The 14004-nt window shown below is 37.1% G+C and overlaps 1 long non-coding RNA gene across 1 annotated transcript; it reads left to right on the top strand.

Moving 5' to 3' along the window:
* The first annotated feature begins 307 nt into the window (after positions 1-307).
* On the top strand, positions 308-5209 carry LOC149165880 (uncharacterized). Its single transcript, XR_016260787.1, has 2 exons — positions 308-954; positions 2994-5209. It is a non-coding gene; the product is annotated as an uncharacterized LOC149165880 (long non-coding RNA).
* The last annotated feature ends 8795 nt before the right edge of the window (positions 5210-14004 follow it).

Below are 14004 nucleotides of genomic sequence, written 5' to 3'. Positions count from 1 at the left end.
CTACCAAGTGTGTTCTCTATACTTCCACCATTCCACTACACTTGCGAGCATGCGTATCTACCAAATGCCAAGAAAAATCAAATCTTTTTTCATTCTAAAAAATGATTTACACGTAGATTTAATCAATTAACTTTGATCAGTACTTGATAAATCCAAAATAAAAATGCATCCAAACCCATAAAAAAATAAAAATCGTAACCTACAAATCCGGAAAGTATAAAACAATAAAACCATTACGGCCAAACTGCAAAGTATTTATTTTTCGATGTCTCTTTTTAAAAATAGCTGTTGCTTTCAACGCGGAAAATTGAAGCTAAGTTGATTGGAAAGTAGCATTTGTTTTCCACGCGGATACCTGAAATTTTAAAAACGTGTCAATCCCGTTCAATGCATGAGGCGTGGTTTATGGATTCCTTGTTGGCACGGCTGTATCTTCATCTTCTTGCCTTCCTCATAAATTTTATCTTACAGTTCTGAATCGACGGCCCTAGAGACCAGTTTTGCAGGGCTCAGGAGCGGTTTTCTTGCAGTATGAAGAAATTGATGCGTTCACAGTGTACAAATGTGGATCTAGAAGGGCTAGTAGATAATACAAAACCCAACTAATTGATATTGTATTAGAGGCATCTAATTGCAGATTCTTGGCTGTTCGAGATCGAGCAACTGTGATCAAGCCATACTCATCAAATGGTTTGTCATTACCAGACCTTCAGAGATCCACATTCGTGTTAGTTTGTCCACATCAATTTCTTCTACTGCAATCTGTAGCGGCAATTAAAAAAAATGGAGCAGGGCTCAAAAGTTTCCTGATCCGTGAAAGACTAGGGTATATTATTTATGTTGCCAAAGTGTTTCACATTCTGAATTTGAAAATTGTTTTAGAGTGCCTTCTTGCTAAACCCATAGCTGTCTGCTGATCTTTGCTCTCTGTACCCAATTAGAGAAGCTCTCCAGGTATGATATCACTTTTCTTTTGGGTTACAAGCATTTCTAATTTTTCCCCCCTTTAAATGAAACCCTCCCATAGGTTTTTTTGGCCGGAGTGGGGTCATGGGGTCCTACGGCATATTGTTTTAGGGATTCTCATATAGAGCCATCCAAAACGCATTTGGCAGACAGTGGCCAATTTGTTGTTGTTTCTATTTAACATAAAACCCTTTCCCTCCGTGTTTTAGGGTCGGAGTGGGGTCTGTGGACATATCGTTTTAGGGCTTCTATTTGGTCCAGTTGTATTAAACTCCCTGCTATCACTAAGCATGCACTTTTTTAATTATGGTATTTTACCCCGAAAGAGGAACCACAATCCGCTTTATTTCAGCAGCGTGTGTGTTCCTGCGATGGAGTAGTAACTGCATTCTGTAAATTGTCCCAACTGAATATTCGTTAGACGCTTTTTTGTGTGTTTTGGAGGGCTCTTTTCGAATTGCCGTGTTGTCTCTTCATTTAAAAAAATTAGGCATTTCCTCTTCTATATATATCATATCACTGTGTGTTCCTCCGATGGAGTAGTAAACTGCATTCTGTAAATTGTCCCAACTGAATATTCGTTAGACGCTTTTTTGTGTGTTTTGGAGGGCTCTTCTCAAATTGCCGTGTTGTCTCTTCATTTAAAAAAATTAGGCATTTCCTCTTCTATATATATCATATCACTATATCTCACCCCGCATACCCCACCACATCTCAGCTGCAAAACCGTTCCAGATCCAAAGCCAAACCTTCTCAGATCCGTTCCAGATCCAAACCCAAACCTTCTCAGATCCGTCCCTGAAAGACGGAAGACGTCTCAGATCCGTCCCTGAAAGACGGAATAGATCTTCTAGAGCTCAGCAATGCGCCAACTCCAAACTCTTATGGAATTTTTTTTAGTGTCTTCGGATGATTTTAGGAGAGATGACTCTGATTCCATTAGTCTCTAGATTTTCTCTGTCAGGGTATTCTATACATTATATCTTTTTATGTTGCTGTGTTGTACTTTTTATATTCATGCATTCTACAAATCCTATAAATCCTGTATTGTACCTTTTATATTCATGCATTCTACAAATCCTATAAATCCTGTATTGTACCTTTTATATTCATGCATCCTAATCCTAATTTTTTTTTATAGTAAACCGTTTGGTTCTCCCAGATTGTATAAAAATCATTGTGCTATAAATCCTGTATTGTACTTTTTATATTCATGCATCCTAATTTTAAATCCTGTATTGTAATTTTTATATTTATGCATCCTAATTTTTTTTTATAAATCCTGTATTGTACCTTTTATATTCATGCATCCTAATTTTTTTTATAGTAAACCGTTTGGTTCTCCCAGATTGTATAAAAATCATTGTAAAAATTATTGTTGTATAAAAATCATTGTAAAAATTATTGTGCGCTCAACAGTACTGACCAACTTTGTGCTCAACAGTCCTGACCAACTTTGTAGTCATTAGTTGGACATAAATATAATTATCTTATCTTATATCACTCCAGAATATCAGGTTGTTATCACCTCATTTCAAACCATAATTCCACTGTTCCAGATGTCTCACTTGTATAATTGTTTTACTTGTATGATTGTTTTAGAAATTTCCCTTTGTAATAAGAGTGTTTCGACAGATTCCAGGAGGTTGGATAATGGAATGAACTTGGTGCGAGTCCTTTTTAGTAAACCTTTTGGTTCTCCCACATTGTATAAAAATCATTGGGAGCAGTCTGGACAAAGTTTGTGGTCACTAGTTGGACATAAATATAATTATCTCATCTTATATCACTCCAGAATATCGGGGTGTTATCTCCTCATCTCAAACCATCATTCCACTGTTCCAGATGTCCCACTTGTCTAATTGTTTTACTTGTATGATTGTTTTAGAAATTTCCCTTTGTAATAAGAGTGTTTGGACAGATTCCAGGTTGGATAATGGAATGAACTTGGTGTTTCTTTTTTATCTTTTGTTATATCCAATTTTTCGTTTTGAGTTTTTGCACCAGTTAATGTCAGCGTCTGGTAGTTGGCAGCAGCAACAGATCACTAAGCACTCGCTGTAGTCTTTAAGACGATGTCAACTGATTTTATGTCCATCGCTCAAGATCGAGCCTATGTGTCTCCATTGCGGGAGATCACAGTTAATTCGATTCCTGAGTATACCTGATGCCTGCTCCATGGATCTGCTTTGTTGGCACCTGCTGGATGCTGATTGTCTCATGCAAACGATCGAAGAGAAAGATGGATATGGAAAGGGATGGAGTCATTAGTACACTTTGATGCCCGTTGGATGGATATGCTGTTGTTATCTGACTGCTGACGCTGACAGTCTCATTTGGCTAATTCCATGACCCAACGTGAAAATAGCTCTGGTACTGTTATTACAAAGGAAATACTTAGAATAATTATGCTTCAGAGTCTGTAATAGCCTGGAGCAATAACCGCAATAACTGGAAAATTGTGCACTAAAGTGATATCTGGAACACGGGGATCTCCCATTTCAAATGAGGAGACGACACCTGGGTTATTGGTCACAGGCTGGGGTGATGTATAGAACCGGGGAATGCCTATTTGAAATGAGGAGACATCAAGATAGTTTGAAGAGGGCCTTCCAATAGAGGTTTGGAACTTTTGAAGTGAGGAGACATCAAGAGAGTTTGAAGAGGGCCTTCCAATAGAGGCTTGGAACTTACCGGAAAGTGTCAGCTGCACGTTTGATTGGGACAAGAAGTTACAGGCTGCAGTTTTCTACGGTGTTGGACGTAGTTGGAGGAACGACTGATTGGAGCTCATCTTTTATGGTGCATTTACCAGTAATACAAAAAAAACTCATTGAAATTTGTTATTATCCCTTTAATCCCTCAACAGATCTGTAGATAGATACAAGTAATGTTAATTTTTTTTATCCTATGAATTTGTTTAGACCCAAGTTTAATTTGCAGTTTTGACCTAACGTAAACCTAATGGCCGAGAAAGGTGGTGGATGGAAATTATTCATTTACAGGTATAAAATTTTGGAGATTTTATATTTTGTTGTGTAAGTATAACCTCGTCATCCCCAAGATTGTTAATTTGGAGTGTTCTTGGTGAACTGTTAAGTTTTTGGTTATCATATATAATTTTTTTTGGGTTAATAATTGAAATAAAACATCAGATTTAACTCTTGAGCCATCTGGACACCCTTCCCATCGTTTGTAGTCATCGAATGACTGAAAAGCTAGAGCCAATCACCATTTGCAAGAGCTACCTACATTGTATTCGCTGTTGGGTTTCCTTAGCAATTGACTTTTAGTGCCATGGATGGCTTCTATGACCATAACCATGTCAGTTTCCAACTCAACGAAGATAGATGAGAATGCCAGGGTTTCAAATTTCAATGCTAAATTTCCCAGTCTTGGACACTAAAAATCATGCCAATGTAGGTTATTATGTCTGCATGAATATTTGTTAAGAATTTGAGAGCGGTTGCCATGATAGTTTTTTTATTTAACCTGCTTTGATGTGTTTTTTTTAGAATTTGTAATAACAGTTTTAATTGAAATTGTAAAAGCCAAAATCTATTTCATCTAAATTTTTTGGTAGTTTATATGATAGTGCTGGTTTGCAAAATTGATGGCAGTTTGTGTAATGCATGTAACGGTGCCAAGTAAGATATATCTGTGTATCTTGAGAGATGGGTTGATTTGGGTTGTAAATTTTCTTTTTATCAATAAAAGACTTTACTTTTCCTTGTGGATGTTTGCTTGACACACTGTCAAGAGGGTTTATAATGTAAATTTCATGTTGTGTGAATGATGTTTGCTTGACACACTGTCAAGAGGGTTTATAATGTAAGTTTCATGTTGTGTGAATGATTCAATTTTTCTCTGTGTCGTTATTTCTTTTTATGTAATTCTATGCAGGTTGTAAATACAAACAAATGGTATCAGAACCAACGGTTGAGTTTTGATATGTTTTAGAGACGATCACTAAGTTTTTTTAGAGGTTTGTTCAATTGTTTGTTGAAGGCTACCAAAACCTAGCTATAATGAGCATCTCATGGAGGAAGCTAAATAGTCGTTCAGTAGAGATCTTGTTTGCACAAAGAGCAATTGAGCCAAGGTGAAAGGGCCGAGATAGAGCCAAGGTGAAGAAGCTAATTTTGTCCATCTCACATATAAGAAGAGGAGGAGCCATTTGTAAGCCTGTGGAGCAGAGGGTGCAGAGAAGCGGAGAAAGATTGAAGGTTGAGGGAATTCCACATAGATAATAGGTTGAAGTTGTTATTCATAGCCTGTGAAGTGGAGTTAAAATTTCACGCTGAGTTGAGACCACATTTTATAATCCTATGTGTAGAGGTCTATTTTTGCACATTTTTTGAAGGGGTCGATTGTATGTAGAACAATTTGTTTGGATAGTGGAGATGTGAAGGACATTAGTTTTGTCCAGTGTTGGAGAGAGTCCCTGCATACATGTTTTGTTCATGTCATCAAGCACAAGTACTCCATAAACTGAGCAGGAGGGGGGTTTCTATTTAATTGTTGTGAGAGATGGTTGTGCAGTTCCTTTATAGCTATATTGGTATGCCTATATGGGTAATTTACCGAAAGACTTGCAAATTTTGAGAACATTTACAATAACAAAAGGTGGAATTACATCTCTTGCATGTCTCCTTTTCCACCATGGTGCCACGGGTGCAGGAAAAATCGTAAACCTGCACCTTCTCTAGAATCTGCATTCACCCTCTCCCAGATCTACCAATATAGGATGTCAAAGAAACATCATACAATGCAAATTAACATAATACATTTTGGCCACATGCAGACTCAAGATGTACAAGAACTCTTCTTACTACTGACATTGTCTCTAACCTCACTGAATTGAGGACATTCATTCATGACAAAGCTTAACTCAATATGTCATCAGTTTTTGTATTCATGGGTTTTGCGTCCCACTAAGAATATCTGCTGCAAATTATCTCGAATTTTCTCCCCCAAATAAATAAGAAATCTTTGAGAAAATAGCTTTGAAATGGTAGAGAAGAATTTCAACTAATTCCCGACACCAAGATGCTTAACAATTGCTCAACAAAACGACCCAGAAAAACCCCAATGCATGCCCTAAGGGAGAAGAATTCGGCCCACACAAATGCAATAGTCTTGGGCTTTGAAACTCCACAAGGAAATTCGTCCTTCTCTAAGCGAAATTCCTGCAAATTCTTGAGGCAAATTTCCCCAACAATTTCCTTCAAGCAATTCTATTTTTGCTACTACGTCGTCCTGACGAAATTTGTCTCACCTGTTGGAAAGATGAAATGACTCACAAAATTTAGGAAAAGAAATATCTAGTGAGCTCCAAATTTCTCTCCTGGGGTGACACTGTAGGTTCACCAAAAGAGTTGGGATTTTCTGCTTGGAAAGTCCGGTGTTAGACAACATTGGTTGACTTGGCTCAACAACTCAAGCAAACTCTCCAAATTAGAAGTAAAATGCCAAAATAGAATGATCAAAATGAGGCTCTAAGCTTTCTTTTATGGTTGCTTTCCCTTCTTCATACCATGGTTCAATTTCTCTTATACCATGCTTTGATACCACGGTTTGATTCTTCCCTTGGTTCAATTTCCCTTTGGTAACCTCCACAACTTATCTTCACTTTAATTTTCTTCTTAAGTCCCAACCTTTGCCTTTTCTCCAAAAAATTATTTCACACCTCCACAACTTGTTTCTCTTAGTTTTTGTTTGTACTTGATAAACAAACCTTCACTTTAATTTTCTTCTTTTCTTAAGTCCCAACCTTTTCGTTTTCTCCAAAAAATTATTTAACACCTCCACAACTTGTTTCTCCCAAGTTTTGTTTGTGCTTGATAAACAAACCAATGGTCAAGTGGTTACCTCTCGCTGAATGGTGGTCTAACACTTATTTCCATACTACAGTAAAAATGACCCCGTTTATGGAACTTTATGGACATCATCCACTGTCTATCACATCATCTTTAAGAGAACATTTTAAGGTTCAAGCAGTGGAAGATCACATCGAGCATCAACAACAAGTTTTCCAACTCTTAAAGGATAATCTCACTCTATCACAGAATTGAATGAAACAATAGGCAAATCAACATCGCACTGAAGGAGTTTTGACATAGGCGATTGGGTATTTTTACAGCTACAACCTTACAAACAAATGTCTCTCAAGCAAGCTAAGAAAGATAATGAATTATCACCCAAGTACTATGGCCTTTACAAGGTGTTGCACAATATTCCCAGAACTTGACAAGGAAGGAAAAATCATATTGGAGCCTGAAGCAGTCACGGAAACAAGAACCTGACAACTATGCAATCGATCAATTTTAGAGTGTCTCATTAAGTGGAAGAACTTACCCGCTAAAGATTCCACTTGGGAGGACGAGAATTTTATACAGAAGCATCCAAAACTACTCAAGCGTTGAGGACAACACTTTTTTTGAAGGAGAGTGGCATGTTAGGTTTTGTTGTGTCACTCAACAACCCCCATTATAATTTGATAAGTTAACTTAGCAATAATGGGGACCCTTCAAAATTTTTAAGACAATTTTTTTTCATAATTAAATGAAACAAGATTCTTGAAAAACCAAAAAATATGCTATCCGCACTTAGGCTTAAAATCTATTTGGAAATCAAATATCTTAAGCAAAAGTTGATAAGAGCCATCATATATCTCATATCGACAATCACATAGGTTAGAACATAGTAGGCCTTCAAGTAAAAACGCAATGCAATCTGCCTAAGGCTCAATGAACTAACAATAGGTCTTATATAACTTTAATAAAGAGAAAACCCTCCACGTGTGCAAAATTCAGAATCGGCCCCACCAACAAACCACACCATTTATCGTAAAAAGAACATCGCAAAAGTTATATCGGCATTTCCCATTTGTTAACACAACTTTGACCTCCCGATAACACTTTTTGCGATATCACAAAAAGTACTCATTGGAGTTTTCGTTGTGCACTACTTATATCACATCGCAACAATGAAGACGACTCTTGCCAAGGTAACTCCAGATGCGATAATTTACACAACCAACCTTTTGCCACATATCTTAAAGGTTAACCTATCGCATATCAGCTAAAGGAAGGTTTCACAAACTGGAAAATGTGTGTGCCAAGAAAACTTGTAATGCGAAATGAGCCAATAGAGCGTTGACCTGTACACAGAGTGTGTGAACCCACGATTTTTCATTTATGATTAGTTATAACGGTATTGATGGTTCTCGATAATGTAAATGATTTGATTGATTCCATTTAATGTTTCAATATTTTCTGTTAAATGCCTGTTTTCATGTCATGATCGCCATTTTCCCCTTAAGTTCGAAGTCTAAGTTTTCCTCCTTATTCTCCACATTCTCTCTGTTACAGGTTAGCCCCAATAAACAGAAATCAGGTGAAATGTCAAGCGCTGCTAAGAAGAACAAGAAACCAACCATGCCACCATAGCCGACTCCACCTATTGCAGAGGTTACTAAGATGCCTCAATTTTTCTCTAATACAACATGCACTACCGACTCCGGGTGTTCTTCTTGGGAAGCAATATATAAACTATTTGAAGAAGAAGAACCCAGAGTAGTTACAAGATAAGTCATGGCGCCAGATGACACTACATCAACTTTGGAAACCACTTGGGCAGACGTCGCCAATTCCCATCTCCATTGAATTGTGGCTCGTCCAAACATTATGCCATACACAGATTTGGTCAAATGGATTATTGACGATGTAAACATCGCAGATAGAACCTTCATAAAACTTAGGAAAAGGATGCTAATTGGGTCATTTAAAGCTGAAGATTTGAGAAGAATGTATCATCTGCTAGAGCCACAAAAAATCTATAATGCGCAATTTCTTCAGAGGTTTGCCGCAGAAAATGAAGCTCAGTCGAATCCGATAAGGTAGTGGAGGCGCGAGCCAAGCAAGCACAAACATGAAGACAAGGGTATGTGTTCTCTTGTCTCCCTTGTTGGTCCTCATTGTCACATAGCTGCTATGATGTGTAGACTTTTTGGGCAACCTAATACACAGAAATTCACAATAGAATGGGTTCAACTAATAGACGCTGCCTCTAAAGCCTATATTATGGATTGGGCCACTATCCTATCCAACAATCTAATCTCTCAGATCCTAGCCTACTGAAGTAAACACAATATTACTAGCAAGATCGTGCCCCCTTTCTACATGAGTGCTTATATTATGGACGCAGTATGTTTCACCTCTGACTTTCCATCTATGGGAAATGGGCCCTTCAAGACCCTTTACCATAAAATCCTCAGGGAGTCCAATTACCAACCCCTTTTTTATAAAATATGCCATGGAATGATGTTACCCTTGTACCAAGTCATTTTGGATGAAAACCCTGCTAGGTTTTCAAGAGAAGCTTTGGATGACTTTACAACTATTGGCAAATGGTTTGGGGAAGAATCATTCACTTATGTTAGGATTTATGGAAACCTTGCTGCCCCTCATGTCCTCCCTTTCTATGTACCCGATAAGCTCCTAGCCCGAGAGGTTTCCTATCAAATTGTGGGAAATGGTTTAACCCAATCCCTAAAGAAAGCCAAAAAATCTAACTGGGCATCTTTTCCTATTCGTTGTGGAGTTTTTACTTTGGAGAATTTCAGGCATGCAACGCTTGAAATTGATAATATACTATGTATGAAATTTCCCACTATTCGGACTAGGCAATATGATACAAACAAGGTAGTCTAGAGTTTCAGAACCCAGGTCAAAGTTCGACAATGTCAATATGAACTTGACAATTTCGATGACTTGTTTGAAGCAACCTGAGACTATCATCAGGTATAAATGTTAGCCAAAGCTCACCTGAAACTTGAAGAGATGGTCAGGTTCAAAGAATACAAAAATTCAAGGTTCGAGAATATCCCCCTGGATATATTGGGGATTTTGCAACAGGAACAGGTGATAGCCCATATTTCAAAAGACCCTGAGATCAATCAAGGAACTAAAGAATGTTAATCAATGTTGTCATTGATGTCAATATGGCATTGTTGGAGATGACAAATATTCTTGTGATACATGAATTACCCTAACCTCATGCAAACCTTAATTACTTGGAAGCCCTAATCTTGCATTTGTTAAATGATAAAACCCTAGTCCTTAGCCTAATAAACTGTAACCGTTACCCTTGTCCAAAAACCCTAGGTCTATCCTAATCCATGTTCTTATTCTTTAATTATGAAACCCTAATTCCTAAATTACATATTGCATAAAATCCCTTGATCTTAACCATACATTATCTTACATTACAGACTGCCAAACATCATTAAAATAAACATAATTCTTGGCTCCAAATATGTTTTGAAACAATATAAAAAATTCCTTATTAACAACAATGAAATAACTTTGATTAATGGCAGACAAACATGGCATACATGACCATGCATGGCATTAACCTTGATTAATGTCAGACAAACATGGCAAACATAATGCAGCAGCATCATACATCACTCAATGAAATAACTTTGATTAATGGCAGACAAACATGGCATACATGACCATGCATGGCATTAACCTTTATTAATGTCAGACAAACATGGCAGACATAATGCAGCAGCATCATACATCACTCATGGGATATAACATTCGCATGCCAGACAAGGTCTTATATGATCCATTTTCCACATGGCAGACAAGGTCTTTATGATCCGTTTTCCACATGGTAGACAAGGCCTTTTGCATAGTATTCTTCACATCGCAGACAAATGTAATGCATGTTGGATACATCACATGGAAGACTAATATTTGACAAATCCTACAGTGTCGAGATATACACAAGCCTATCACTAAGAACAGAATGAGAATCCTTTTGTAAAGAACAAAATCAAATCATTTCAAAGTCATTTAAGTCGGTCCCAAACAATAAATAAATAAATTCATTAATCATGTATCTTTATGGCCTAGTAAAGTCGGCTTCATTAAAAATTATATCCTAAAAGACATGCCTTTTTCAGTTTCATGTCGACTCATTTGAGGATACCTTGGAGGATACTTGAAGATATTTGGAAGACTTGTAGAAGTTGGTCTTGGAGATATTATTGAAAACCATGATGCATTGATTGAAGGCCCTCATGATGTGACTTGGAGATTTTGTTTTGGATACAATGAAGAGCAGTGGTGACACCTTCATGTGAAGAATAAGATTGTAATTGATGATGTGATGTGGAGACAGTGAAAGCATAGTTGAAGACTGACAGGGCTTGTTGAAGAAGACATTGGGAGCCGTGAAGTAAAACCAAATACATCTTGACAAAGTGAAGTTGAAGGTGGAGCTTCAAAAAGACAAGGTTGGTGCCTTGGAGGATAGGGTTGGAGCCCTAGAGGATCGAAGTCCTCAAGAAACCAGGTTGGAGCCTGAACCAGATATAGGGTTGGAGCCCTTGAGGTTGGTGCCTCAGAATTGACAAGGTTGGATCCTTGGAAGTCCAAGTTGGTGCTTGGCAAATACAAATTAGAGCCTGGGAGATTGAAGATTGGTGTCTTCATCTAGGGTTGGAACCCTACATATATTATATTTGATTTATTGTAAAGAAAAAATCAATAAAAGCATTTATTCTTATTGTTCATTTTATGTTCTAAATATAAGTGATCTAACTGGTAAAAATAACAATTGAAAAGAAATATTGATTCACCCCCCCTCTCAGTATTTCCAACAAAGAAAGCACAACATCGACGCAACAGACTGAGGAATCACTGTCTACCAGTGAGCTAGACAAAGTATGGGAACAATTTGATAAAATTGTTAATACGAAATCACAGGAAGCATAGACCTCATTGCCGAAAGAAACTCTTAAGACTCTTGAGATTACAAAGAAGGTCCCACTCACTATCGAGTCTTCAGATAAAGTGGTCAACACTGATGACCTATAAATCATTTCGGCTCACCCTACATTTGAAGTTGTGCTCAAGATAGAAGAAATCCCTCCCCTAGATGTATTTTACAGTCCAAAGCACAAGGTTGTCATGAGCAGACAGAGGAAGAGGAAAAGAATTGAACATTCTCAAGCCTTAGTTCCAGGAAATATACCATTGGATATTGTTTGGAAGGATCCACAAACTGACCTTGCCAATGATCTAACAAGGCTATCACAGTTCGCAGGAGCATATGCTACAACCACCATGGATAGATCCTCAAAAGTACAGTAGTTAGTCAAGGAGAACGATGGCAATATCCTTCAATTAGAACATGCATTACTCAATGCAAAATAAAGTTTGATGAGGGATGGCAAGCACAGGTAAATCAACTGCAAAAAAGCTTTGATGCAATGAAGCTGAGATCAAAAGCAAAAATGATCAATTGCAACAACTTCAGCTCAGGATTGATCAACTCAAAGATAATCCTAAGCTTGAAGATTTCAAAAAGGAAGTAAGGGAGCTTAATACTCTTCTGGCTCAGTAGCAGGTTGTGTTCTACCAGAAGTTAACACTAGTCAATGATCTATGTAAGACAAGCGATTCACTGATGAATCAATTGTCCAATCTGAGGACATACTTTGATGACATTGAAGAAAAGATCTCTAACTATATTTCCTGGCAGGACAACGCAGAAGGCATAACAGCTGATCCTCTAAGGATCCAGGGCACACAGAATGAAATCCTTTTTCGGGATTGGTATATGAGTATAAAACAGGGAGAGGCAACGATCTTTAGTGTAAGGGAATTTGCAAATAACATCATTGAAACCCATTTGTGAGAACCTTTTCAATGCTAATTTGACTCAAGAATGCCCCATAGATACATTGCATGATATCAAGATACTAATGAAACATTGATAGGATTGGTCCAAGATGAAGGCAGATAACATCAAAAAGTTATCCCAGTTAACCTTTGAACATTACTGGAAACACTTGGTTAAACCACATAGCCAATGGCTTATGTTACAGTGCTTAACCAATACAACTGCCCATATGCTCCCAACACTCTCCGACGCATTTTATGTAGGCCATATGCGATTAAACCCAGCGTATCCTCCAGAATTAAAGCCCATGATAGATATTTATGAACTCGGGCAGCAAATGAAAGGACATCAGGCTTCTCGTTTTGGATTATTTGTTCAAACAAACTCTATTTCTGTCTTTTAGTTTTATCTTAAGGATGGTTTGTTTCAACCTCCTCAATGTATCACTTATTTTTTATTTTCACAGTCAATCCTTTTATTATAAATACTCTTTCATGTCTTTTAGAAAGGGGTTCTGAATTTTTGTAAGAAGACTAAAGAGAGTTGCACTATTGTGCTTTTTGAATTTTCTTAATAGGAAAGTTGAACCAAGACTGTGTTTCTTATGAGAAGAGCACTGATATATCGGGGACTATTATCTTTGTGTTATCGCTGTGTTTATCTCCGATTAATAGTTATACCTTTACTTTACTATTTTGCTATGTGTGATCTTATATGTAGATGAATACTTATTCACTATTGAAGAGTATGAAGTTGTTATCTTTGAATGCATTGTGAAAACAACGAAATCTTATTTTTGATATGTATTAACCATTAATTTGATTAACTATTTAATCAAATTAATTTTCTTTCTTGTACTTACTTATTGAATCGCCAAATGATCTATATTGTTTAGCATATTAGAGAATCTTTAAATCACACATCTAAAGATAAGTTAAATCCCAGGGAATAGATAGCTAGCAATATATATATATATATATATATATATATATACATATATGTTTGTATTTCTGTATTTCTATTCATCACAACCATTTCACCTACACTACATCTCAAATTCCATTATATACTCTTAAAGGGAAATTAGTCCCATTATCCCTAGCCGGAGCCACTATTCCAAATGGAAAAGGAACGATTTTTAAGTTCCCGACCGGATGGTTATCCCCAATGTTGAGGCAACGACATTTCAAGGCTTTAGCAGGTCCCTATAATACTAATGAAGCCCCCTTATTGTTATTGTTAGTGTAACCCCTTTATTGTTATTGTTGTGTCCATGTAGCTGCCATATTGTTATTGTTGTGCCCCATAGAAACCTACTATTATTATTGTTGTGCCCTT

Source organism: Pinus tabuliformis, chromosome 5_1, assembly GCF_031772625.1.
Source record: "Pinus tabuliformis cultivar Carrire ecotype Pingquan chromosome 5_1, CPIR1, whole genome shotgun sequence".
In the NCBI taxonomy this organism is placed as follows: domain Eukaryota; kingdom Viridiplantae; phylum Streptophyta; class Pinopsida; order Pinales; family Pinaceae; genus Pinus; species Pinus tabuliformis.
Note: the sequence above shows the minus strand (reverse complement) of the source record. Positions and strands in the feature narration are given on the sequence as shown.